Source organism: Agrilus planipennis, unplaced genomic scaffold (assembly GCF_000699045.2).
Source record: "Agrilus planipennis isolate EAB-ADULT unplaced genomic scaffold, Apla_2.0 scaffold26, whole genome shotgun sequence".
Lineage (NCBI taxonomy): Eukaryota > Metazoa > Arthropoda > Insecta > Coleoptera > Buprestidae > Agrilus > Agrilus planipennis.
In genome coordinates, this window is record NW_020439469.1 from 178,440 (window position 1) to 190,250 (window position 11,811).

Here is an 11,811-nt window from a genome sequence, read left to right on the forward strand (position 1 = left end):
GACCATTGTGTCGAGTTCTATTGTAATATTCAGTTTCTTCTATTCAAACACGAACACCCCAATAAAATTCATTTGGGTTTTCTCTTGGATCTGTTTCCCAGAAGTCAAGGCAAACGGCAAACTTTCTAAAGATGCGTTGCACGTGTGTCGGTACCCCAAGTACCGGTTAATGCCCTTCTGGTACTCCCTCTATTTTTCTACACCTCTGTATCTCTGTCTTCATTTCATAACAAATCACGATCTTCTATTTTTTTCTTTAACCAATCAACCTTTTCAAATTTGAATTTAATTCCACCCCTAAACTATTTCCTCCACTTTTCTATTTTTTCTAATTTCAGGAGTTCAGTCATTTTCAGAGTCAGTTGCAATTTGGCCTTCAGTCTATTCAATCATTCGCTCTTTCGGTTCGTTTTCTATTTTCATTCATTTCCAATTTTATACAGTCCACTCTCCTCCATAAGTTCAGTTTCTTTTGTTATCAATTTGTTTTTGTTAAAATGTTGTTAATCCTTAGTTAAGTGTTGTTAATAAATAGTTAAAAACCAAGTGAAGTTTTATATCAACCAAGTTACATTTGCGTAATTCTTAAAATTGGCCCTTACACAAAAGTCGTCAAACTTCGGCGACAACAATATCTTCGATTGGTCACTGGCTACTCCTTTACAGTACTAGTGACACAACCCTATTATTGATTTAGTGCTCACACCAATTGCCTCAATTGTAAATATATCTTAACAGAACAGTGCATACTTTTCTTATTTACCTTGATTTTGTCTCCCTAATCACTTCCATCTACCTACTTATTCTCACAAATGATAAAGGTCGCCCAGGAAGGCTTTTCGTACTACCTATCACTTTGCACCATAGTTTTAAGATAATTTTATCATTTTTTTGGGGTACATGCAATAAAAATGAACTTAACCGTCAAGGGACACCTAGTTGACATGAAATATTGAAATCGGTTCGAAACCTCCTTACATCTAAATTCTCTTCGATTTAAGTACATAAAAGAACGACAAAGGTGGAGAGACGAATCTATTTTACCACCCAGACTCCCCAAGATATGTTTCATACTAAAGGTAAAAATTCATTTATTCAAGTTCATAAATTCAAAATATGCAGGTATGTCAATTTTTCTGTAATGGTACAGTACAATGAAATGCTTGTGTTTCTTATTTCTTGTTCTTCGTTTGAAATTGTGTTCGCGTGAGCTGCTGCAATACTTCATATGTTATGAAATTTAATTAGTTTCTAAAGTAAATCCTAGTTTAGCAAAACGCATAAACCCACCAACAACTTTTGCTTTTCCGTCCGAACAAACATCAGAAATTCGTTTTTTCTTTGATCTTATACCTAATAATTAATATCTGTCACAGTGTCATGTTATACGAACAATTTCATCTCGTAGTTAAAAAAAACAAAACGTCAAAAAAAAATCCAATGAAATACTTAAATATCCATTTAGTTTTCTTACATAATGTTTTTTCCGCTTTGAAAATTAGGTACACTGTAAAAACGTCACTGTTGATTAGTTAGAAGTTAAATTCAATTTGAAAAACATTGTGTTCTCAACAAGAATGGTATTCCTTTGAAGATAATTAAAATTAATATACTCATTAAACCTACTCGATCCACATTATGCATTATAATAAGCATAATGCCTTTGTAAATAGGTAATTTAAAAATATCCAAATGTCTTATTCAATAAATAGCTAATAAATGTTGTTATTTATGACAATAAAAAAGTGTTAACATCAAATGAAACTTTTTGTTTTTAATTTTGACAGAACACATTAAAATTGAAGTGTTAAACTTTTATTCAATGGAAGAATAGTAATTAGTTGAAGTAATCAAACGATCATTCCATTCAATAATGTATATATTTGAACAGCAGGAGACGTTTCAACCCGGAATGTTTTTGGGATCCTTTTAAATCCAATAAATTTTTAAATTCTTAAATAAAAACATGAATTCTGCAATAAAAAATTATGATCGTTAACAATTAAAGAAAAAACCAAACAATTAAACATGAGGGAACGAAAAACCAGTGAAACCAAACCAAAAAAATTATTAATTTAAAGGAACAGAAATTCTTACAAGCGTCCAATTGCACCAAAGTTCCGATAGCTATTAAAGGTTGTAAAATTTTAGTCAAAATTGTAAGAAAATCACCAATTAGAATTTGTTAGAACTGATGCTGTTCTGATTTGGTCTAGAGGCCGTCGTGTGTTGGAGTTACTTCCTAATGTTTCGCTAACACGATTGGCTTCTTCAGAGCTCATTTCATCTCCAATCAGGATGCGGACTCGCGACTTCGCGTAAGTTGTATTATGCCGAAAGATCGGGTTCCAGATCTGATTAAGTCTGAGAATCTCCTCCTTCTTGTTGAAGTTCTTCCGATGTTTCTGGATCTCAGTGGCCTCTCTAACCATCCTGGTGTGATAGCCGTTGACCGAAGCTAGCAATTTGTAGTTCTCAAAGAGTTGCAGGTTCGACCACATCCGACTTTTCAGCATGTCCTAGACTCAAGGAGCACAAAGAAAACTGCCGACTAGGGTACACCGAAAAGTTGGCTGTGGTCGAACACGTACTGAGCAACGACAACCACAAAATACTCTTTGGAAACTGCAAATTGTTAACTTCGGTCAACGGCTATCAGAGCAGGATGGTTAGGGAGGTTATCGAGATCCTAAACCAATGGGAGAACTTCAACAAGAAGGAGGAGACTCAGACTTAACTTGATTTAAACTCGATCCTCAGGAAGATATAAAATCGCCAGTCTGCATCCAGCATCGGAACATCTTTTTGTGGTTTTTCACATTTTTGTTGGAAAAAATTAAGAGATCAGGCGGATCTAGTACCGATCTTAAAGGTTTTTAATTCTGTAAAACTATTGTATTGTAGTCAAAACGATTTTCTTCGTAAGTTTCGCCATAAAATGTGAAAACGACATTTTTCGCAATATTTTACTATTTTTCCGACGCCATTTTGTTATAAACAGTATTAGATTGTTACAATTCTATACGTTTTCATATGTGGGTCATATTTTTAAATCCTTAACAGCCCGAAACCTGTTCTTTTTATTGTAATAATGACCTGTTTCTGAGCTTTAACCCCTGGCGTGTTACCAATGTTATTTTAATATGCGATTTTTGGCTTCGATTTTCTGTAAATGCCAATAATTGAATTTCATCTAAAGAATGACTATCTATTACAATTAAAAGTCAACTGAATGAAAACACATTCAATACTTTTTACATGATGTCTGACAATTGTAAGTAAAAGCGCATTCGATTGATGTTGTAATCTGCTAAAAACACATTCAAAAGTAGCAAATACGAAGTTTCTGACAGGACTTTAGCATTTGGGGGAGCACCACTTAAGATGGGTGACCNAAGATTCTTTTTGACGATTAAGGATATCGATTTCTCAAACTGAGCGTACACAGCGTAGCAGACCACCTAACTGAACAAATATTCTTAGTCAGTGATCTGTCGAAATCATCAGACGTGAATCGCGATATCGACCTCTTTGGATCTCATCAGTACGCACGAAGCGAAAAACGACTAAATCTTTAGCAGTGTTTATCAAATAACTACGAACGGCATGGTGAAGCCTTCTTTAGAAATTTGCTACTATTATGAGTTCGTTATTATTTGAAAAAGTCCTTTGGCGATTAAGGATATGGACTAATCAAAGAGAGTTAGATAAGGGGATGAATAAGTTAAAAAAGTGTTGCTTCGTCCTGGAATTAAACATTATATTAATAAATACCCGCTTTAACACTCACAATTCATGAATGAGTTTGTTTTTCTGCGCATACATAATTTTCATTATCCTTCTTTTATGAAAATGAATAGATACCGATAAAACGTAGAAGTTTTGATGTTGAAGGATTAATGTAATAATTCTCACACGTGCATTTATTTAATCTTATTATCTGTAATGGGACCTTTAAAAGGGTATTTACTGAATGAAAATGACGAAGGTATTTTATAAATTCGCCATTGCAATGAAAATTGACTTGTTCGACACCATTGACGAACCACACGTGCTACAGATTTACTTTATAACCACAGTATGTGTTAACTACTGCACATTATAAATAGCAGCAAATTATAACACACTCCTGCTTACATAATTAATGTCTCATATCGTCAGATAAAATTAAATATTCATTTGACTGAAGTAATTATAGATATGAAATACGAAAAATACGACTGACATTGATAACGCCCTTAAGACTAAGTTAATCGATAAATATTTCATGTGACCTGCTTATCCAGATAAGTACGGCTATCCTAGAAATTCCTTCATTTTCTAATTTCTAAGTATAGATCATCACTTTTGAGATGGTATTTTGTTGTGAAGAATGTCAGCTCATTCCTGGAACGCTCTCAAATCTTGATTGTATGAACCCAGGGAACTCGTCATCGCAATTCGACCTTCTTTTGCCTCTAAATCGATAGGGTCAAGGCCTACTCGCATTTATTTAAAAGCATTCCATTGAGTATCAGTAGACTGATTAGGGTGCGATTGTTTTCGACTTATTAATACAAAATGACAATGGAAGTACAACACAAAGCAACCAAAAACACGAGTGTTAGCGACCACACATGTGGAGTTTCAGCAACAACCACCTGTCGTCAATGCTTTGCATTCATACATGGTGTCCCAAAGGCAACCCTTAAAGCAGTTTACACTTATTAGATTAATTCAAACGTTTATTTAATTATTATATTAAGGTCTATACAGTTATGTATGCAGTAATTTATTTTTTTAAAAGGAAATGGGAAAATATTGCATCAGTTTCATCTTTTATTTTTAATTATAAAAAACAATTACAAAAAGTGCATACGTATGGATATAGCTAATTATAATATATATGATTAGGACCGTTACTTAAATGTATGAAGTACCTACAATTTAATTTGATAGATATTTGTTATTAAGATATAAACTGAATAATTTAAGAGAAGTAGGTAAAGATATATTATCAAATAACGCAAAAAAATAAGTATCTATAAATAAATCAAACATTCACCGAAATGTGTCCATTGTGTATATTTCGATTCTCTTTGATGTTGTAGAACATCAAATATTTATTTGTTTAAAAATATTGTTCCATAAAGAAATAAGCAATGCTATTTATTATAAAACAATGGCTGGAGTTTGGGAAACCAAATGCCTCCCATTGGCTTCAAATTTTTACTGGTAACTCAAACCGGAAGATGTGAAAAATGATTTTTCCAATTCTTTCGTAATATTTTAAACATGTAACTTAGTTATTTATTCAAATTATCCATCACTAAATGAATAGCACCTCCCCCCTCAAGCAAAACTTCGGCTACAGGTTGGCTAAAGATAATGTTGATGACTTGAACAGGTTAATAAATTCCCGAAAAAAAGGGTAGATTTTCTTTGTGGTTCACATTGCTGTGCACAAAAGGAATATGCACTTCGTTTGTGTCGTCTTTTATAGTTGTAACCTTATGATCCTACTCAATCAAAGCATTGTTCTGTATGTCCTGTAAGGTTGGGCTGGGTCAGGTTTGATAGGAAAAGACAACACCCACTTGAATGAATTCTAACTATTACGAAGGAATTAGAAAACAAATTGCATACTGTTTTTGGAAGTGTACCTAATTGAAAATTTTTGTGAAATTTCAAATCTTGAGGGTTGAAATTTTTGAAATTCCAGCCAAAATGGTTAAAGACCCATTTTTGCAGTTTATATAAATGTATGTCAAATTTAAATCAGCACCGCTAAGTTACATGTCCGAGATATTGAAAAATTTACAAATATGTGAAGAACGATCTTGAAATTTGAAGTTGAAGTAAAATAAACAAAAGCGTTTTCAATGTCATTTAGTAAATACCCAAACGTGTAGTCGTGCTCGTACTAGGGGTTGAATTTGGGAGACCATGCTTATACGGCTCCAGTTGTCAACTTACCCTTCGTGCTAGATCGTGCAATCCGATTCGTCGGTAAAAACGAAATTGACACAACTACACGCGGAAAAGCGATCCCCAGAAAATGCACCGAATGTGAATGTGCGCTATATTGGGGCGTGATATTTAACGAAAATTACTTCGACCGCGGAAATTTGTGTTCTTCGAGAAAAAAGTCGCTGACAGCGTCGACCGACTGCTCTTCGCCTCGGTTCGACCAATACTGCTTTCAACCTCCGAACAGCAAGTTGACTTTCCTGACGGACGGAATGTCGGCAAAATGTGCGTGCCGTGTTTAGGACTTGGTGAACGGCTTCGTGGACGCCGTATTATTANTACTCCTACTATCTTTCTACCCCTCTGTACCTCTGTCTTCATTTCATAACAAATCAGGATCTTCTACTTTTTCTTTAACCAATCAACCTTTTCAAATTTGAATTTAATTCCTCCCCTAAACTATTTCCTCCACTTTTCTATTTTTTCTAATTTCAGGAGTTCAGTCATTTTCAGAGTCAGTTGCAATTTGGCCTTCAGTCTATTCAATCATTCGCTCTTTCGGTTCGTTTTCTATTTTCATTCATTTCCAATTTTATACAGTCCACTCTTCATAAGTTCAGTTTTTCGTTATCCATTTGTTTTTGTTAAAATGTTGTTAATCCTTAGTTAAGTGTTGTTAATAAATAGTTAAAAACCAAGTGAAGTTTTATATCAACCAAGTTACATTTGCGTAATTCTTAAAATTGGCCCTTACACAAAAGTCGTCAAACTTCGGCGACAACAATATCTTCGATTGGTCACTGGCTACTCCTTTACAGTACTAGTGACACAACCCTATTATTGATTTAGTGCTCACACCAATTGCCTCAATTGTAAATATATCTTAACAGAACAGTGCATACTTTTCTTATTTACCTTGATTTTGTCTCCCTAATCACTTCCATCTACCTACTTATTCTCACAAATGATAAAGGTCGCCGAGGAAGGCTTTTCGTACTACCTATCACTTTGCACCATAGTTTTAAGATAATTTTATCATTTTTTTGGGGTACATGCAATAAAAATGAACTTAACCGTCAAGGGACACCTAGTTGACATGAAATATTGAAATCGGTTCGAAACCTCCTTACATCTAAATTCTCTTCGATTTAAGTACATAAAAGAACGACAAAGGTGGAGAGACGAATCTATTTTACCACCCAGACTCCCCAAGATATGTTTCATACTAAAGGTAAAAATTCATTTATTCAAGTTCACAAATTCAAAATATGCAGGTATGTCAATTTTTCTGTAATGGTACAGTACAATGAAATGCTTGTGTTTCTTATTTCTTGTTCTTCGTTTGAAATTGTGTTCGCGTGAGCTGCTGCAATACTTCATATGTTATGAAATTTAATTAGTTTCTAAAGTAAATCCTAGTTTAGCAAAACGCATAAACCCACCAACAACTTTTGCTTTTCCGTCCGAACAAACATCAGAAATTCGTTTTTTCTTTGATCTTATACCTAATAATTAATATCTGTCACAGTGTCATGTTATACGAACAATTTCATCTCGTAGTTAAAAAAAACAAAACGTCAAAAAAAAATCCAATGAAATACTTAAATATCCATTTAGTTTTCTTACATAATGTTTTTTCCGCTTTGAAAATTAGGTACACTGTAAAAACGTCACTGTTGATTAGTTAGAAGTTAAATTCAATTTGAAAAACATTGTGTTCTCAACAAGAATGGTATTCCTTTGAAGATAATTAAAATTAATATACTCATTAAACCTACTCGATCCACATTATGCATTATAATAAGCATAATGCCTTTGTAAATAGGTAATTTAAAAATATCCAAATGTCTTATTCAATAAATAGCTAATAAATGTTATTTGTGACAATAAAAAAGTGTTAACATCAAATGAAACTTTTTGTTTTTAATTTTGACAGAACACATTAAAATTGAAGTGTTAAACTTTTATTCAATGGAAGAATAGTAATTAGTTGAAGTAATCAAACGATCATTCCATTCAATAATGTATATATTTGAACAGCAGGAGACGTTTCAACCCGGAATGTTTTTGGGATCCTTTTAAATCCAATAAATTTTTAAATTCTTAAATAAAAACATGAATTCTGCAATAAAAAATTATGATCGTTAACAATTAAAGAAAAAACCAAACAATTAAACATGAGGGAACGAAAAACCAGTGAAACCAAACCAAAAAAATTATTAATTTAAAGGAACAGAAATTCTTACAAGCGTCCAATTGCACCAAAGTTCCGATAGCTATTAAAGGTTGTAAAATTTTAGTCAAAATTGTAAGAAAATCACCAATTAGAATTTGTTAGAACTGATGCTGTTCTGATTTGGTCTAGAGGCCGTCGTGTGTTGGAGTTACTTCCTAATGTTTCGCACACGATTGGTTTCTTCAGAGCTCATTTCATCTCCAATCAGGATGCGGACTCGCGACTTCGCGTAAGTTGTATTATGCCGAAAGATCGGGTTCCAGATCTGATTAAGTCTGAGAATCTCCTCCTTCTTGTTGAAGTTCTTCCGATGTTTCTGGATCTCAGTGGACTCTCTAACCATCCTGGTGTGATAGCCGTTCAGCGAAGCTAGCAATTTGTAGTTCTCAAAGAGTTACAGATTCGACCACATCCGACTTTTCAGCATGTCCTAGACTCAAGGAGCACAAAGAAAACTGCCGACTAGGGTACACCGAAAAGTTGGCTGTGGTCGAACACGTACTGAGCAACGACAACCACAAAATACTCTTTGGAAACTGCAAATTGTTAACTTCGGTCAACGGCTATCACAGCAGGATGGTTAGGGAGGTTATCGAGATCCTAAAACAATGAGAGAACTTCAACAAGAAGGAGGAGACCCAGACTTAACTTGATCTAAACTCGATCCTCAGAAAGATATAAAATCGCCAGTCTGCATCCAGCATCGGAACATCTTTTTGTGGTTTTTCACATTTTTCTTGGAAAAAACTAAGAGATCAGCCGGATCTAGTACCGATCTTAAAGGTTTTTAATTCTGTAAAACTATTGTATTGTAGTCAAAACGATTTTCTTCGTAAGTTTCGCCATAAAATGTGAAAACGACATTTTTCGCAGTATTTTACTATTTTTCCGACGCAATTTTGTTATAAACAGTAGTAGATTGTTACAAGTCTATACATTTTCATATGTGGGTCATGCTTTTAAAGCCGTAACAGCCCGAAACCTGTTCTTTTTATTGTAATAATGACCTGTTTCTGAGCTTTAACCCCTGGCGTGTTACCAATGTTATTTTAATATGCGATTTTTGGCTTCGATTTTCTGTAAATGCCAATAATTGAATTTCATCTAAAGAATGACTATCTATTACTATTAAAAGTCAACTGAATGAAAACACATTCAATACTTTTTACATGATGTCTGACAATTGTAAGTAAAAGCGCATTCGATTGATGTTGTAATCTGCTAAAAACACATTCAAAAGCAGCAAATACGAAGTTTCTGACAGGACTTTAGCATTTGGGGGAGCACCACTTAAGATGGGTGACCCCTTGGAAAACTAACGAATTGAAGCAATGTAAAATACCGCTCATGGCGGAAACCGCAGGTTCAAAAGTTTTGAGCGAAAATGTTTACCACAAAAATTAAAAAAAAAATACAATTAACTTCACTGATAATACTAATACCTGGCGTATCTTTTAAAAAGGAAATGTAAATTTATAAAAAACGTACCTGTAATAATTACCCACTGCATATTGCATATACGACTCTTTTTTTTTAAAGATAACATTTTGAAAACGTTTGAACCTTGTGTTACACATATCTACTTCAAAAGTTTTTGTTCTATCTCAATGTTAGGCAGTTATGTAGACATAATTAAAGCGATGATATAACAAAACAATTTTCCGATGGTCGATCTGTTCAGTCTCTAATCTGTACCGATTTCACACTAAACCAAGCACGTTCAATTTCTGCTATTCTGCATGAGCATGTACGCTTTGAAAAAATAAATAATCTATCATGTTCTGATATCACGATCGTTCTTTTTTAATTGCTCAACCAACTCATCAAACACAAAACAATAAAATTCAATTAAGTGAAATTGACTTCGATAACAAGAAAATGAATGCTATCGACTTCTCACAGACCATACTGTACAACCTATTCGACTACTATGAAACAGAAAACCTGCAGAACATCTTTCTAGGCTAGATGAGAAAAAAAATTGAATTGAATTGAACAATTTTGAAACTGATAGGAACATGGTGAAAAAATGGTGTAATGCGAAGAAGTAGCTTTTCTCGTTTCGAACCTTAAAAAGTTTAAATGGATAAAACAAAAAAATTGTGCATAATAACACTCAGCACAGTTCGCCGAACCTTTAATGTCGACGCTAGTAACGTGGAAAGGAAAAGGTCATCGGGACATTTAACGTTAGGTGTAAGGTTTTAGAAGATTGAAAAGAAGGAAGAGGAGTTTGAAGAAAGTGTCACGTAATAAACTTCCTTTTGTACTATTAACCTGTTTATCTCACTATTTACTCTTTAATTGACACCACTATTATTAATTATGTACTCGTTCACTACAATATCGCACACTTAGCTCTTTTTCTTTTAATTCGCCTTGTATAGCCTCGTACCTAAAGCTATTTATAGAGACTGGACTGGAAAGATTCCAGAATGTAGACTCTAGAGAATGTAGTCTTACTATTAAAATCTAGACAACCCACCATACGCCTTGACGCTTCTTCTCGTATAATGGGTTGCCTACACGTAATACTATCCACTACCCTCCAAAACTGACGTCCCGATCAGTGATGGATAAATTTGGATAAATGGTGGATCCACAAGTTAACATGAATGGGAGTATATATATATCGATTCCTGTCAGTTTGGTGGTCGTTGACGAAGCTTCTTAAGTTGGTTTCCAGAGTAGAGTTAAAACGTTCAACCGTTACGCACGTTCTTTCTCCGCAACCAGTGTTTTTGAAGAGGATTGAAGAAGAAGTAGGAAGTGTAGAAAAAGCAAGCATCATTTATCCTACTTTTCCTGATGTACTGCTGTGTCACATTTTTTAATTAATTATTTTTCAATGGTTTTAAGAACTAGCAAGAACGGAATATTTACAAATAAGTACAAACTAAAACTAAAATTTCCATCGACATCTGACCTGTAATTCGGCGATGTACTCCTTGCACCAAGTGTTGCACAACTTTTTGCACATACTGAAATTTGCTCGACCTGTTATCGGCCATTTATAAAATGTCAAACTATTATAGAAAGGTCAAGTTTCGTCCAATTAGAAAGTGCGTAGGGGTAAGAGGTTCCTGATCGCTAATATCACTAGATAAGGNATGCGATTTTTGGCTTCGATTTTCTGTAAATGCCAATAATTGAATTTCATCTAAAGAATGACTATCTATTACAATTAAAAGTCAACTGAATGAAAACACATTCAATACTTTTTACATGATGTCTGACAATTGTAAGTAAAAGCGCATTCGATTGATGTTGTAATCTGCTAAAAACACATTCAAAAGTAGCAAATACGAAGTTTCTGACAGGACTTTAGCATTTGGGGGAGCACCACTTAAGATGGGTGACCCCTTGGAAAACTAACGAATTGAAGCAATGTAAAATACCGCTCATGGCGGAAACCGCAGGTTCAAAAGTTTTGAGCGAAAATGTTTACCACAAAAATTTAAAAAAAAAATACAATTAACTTCACTGATAATACTAATACCTGGCGTATCTTTTAAAAAGGAAATGTAAATTTATAAAAAACGTACCTGTAATAATTACCCACTGCATATTGCATATACGACTCTTTTTTTTTAAAGATAACATTTTGAAAACGTTTGAACCTTGTG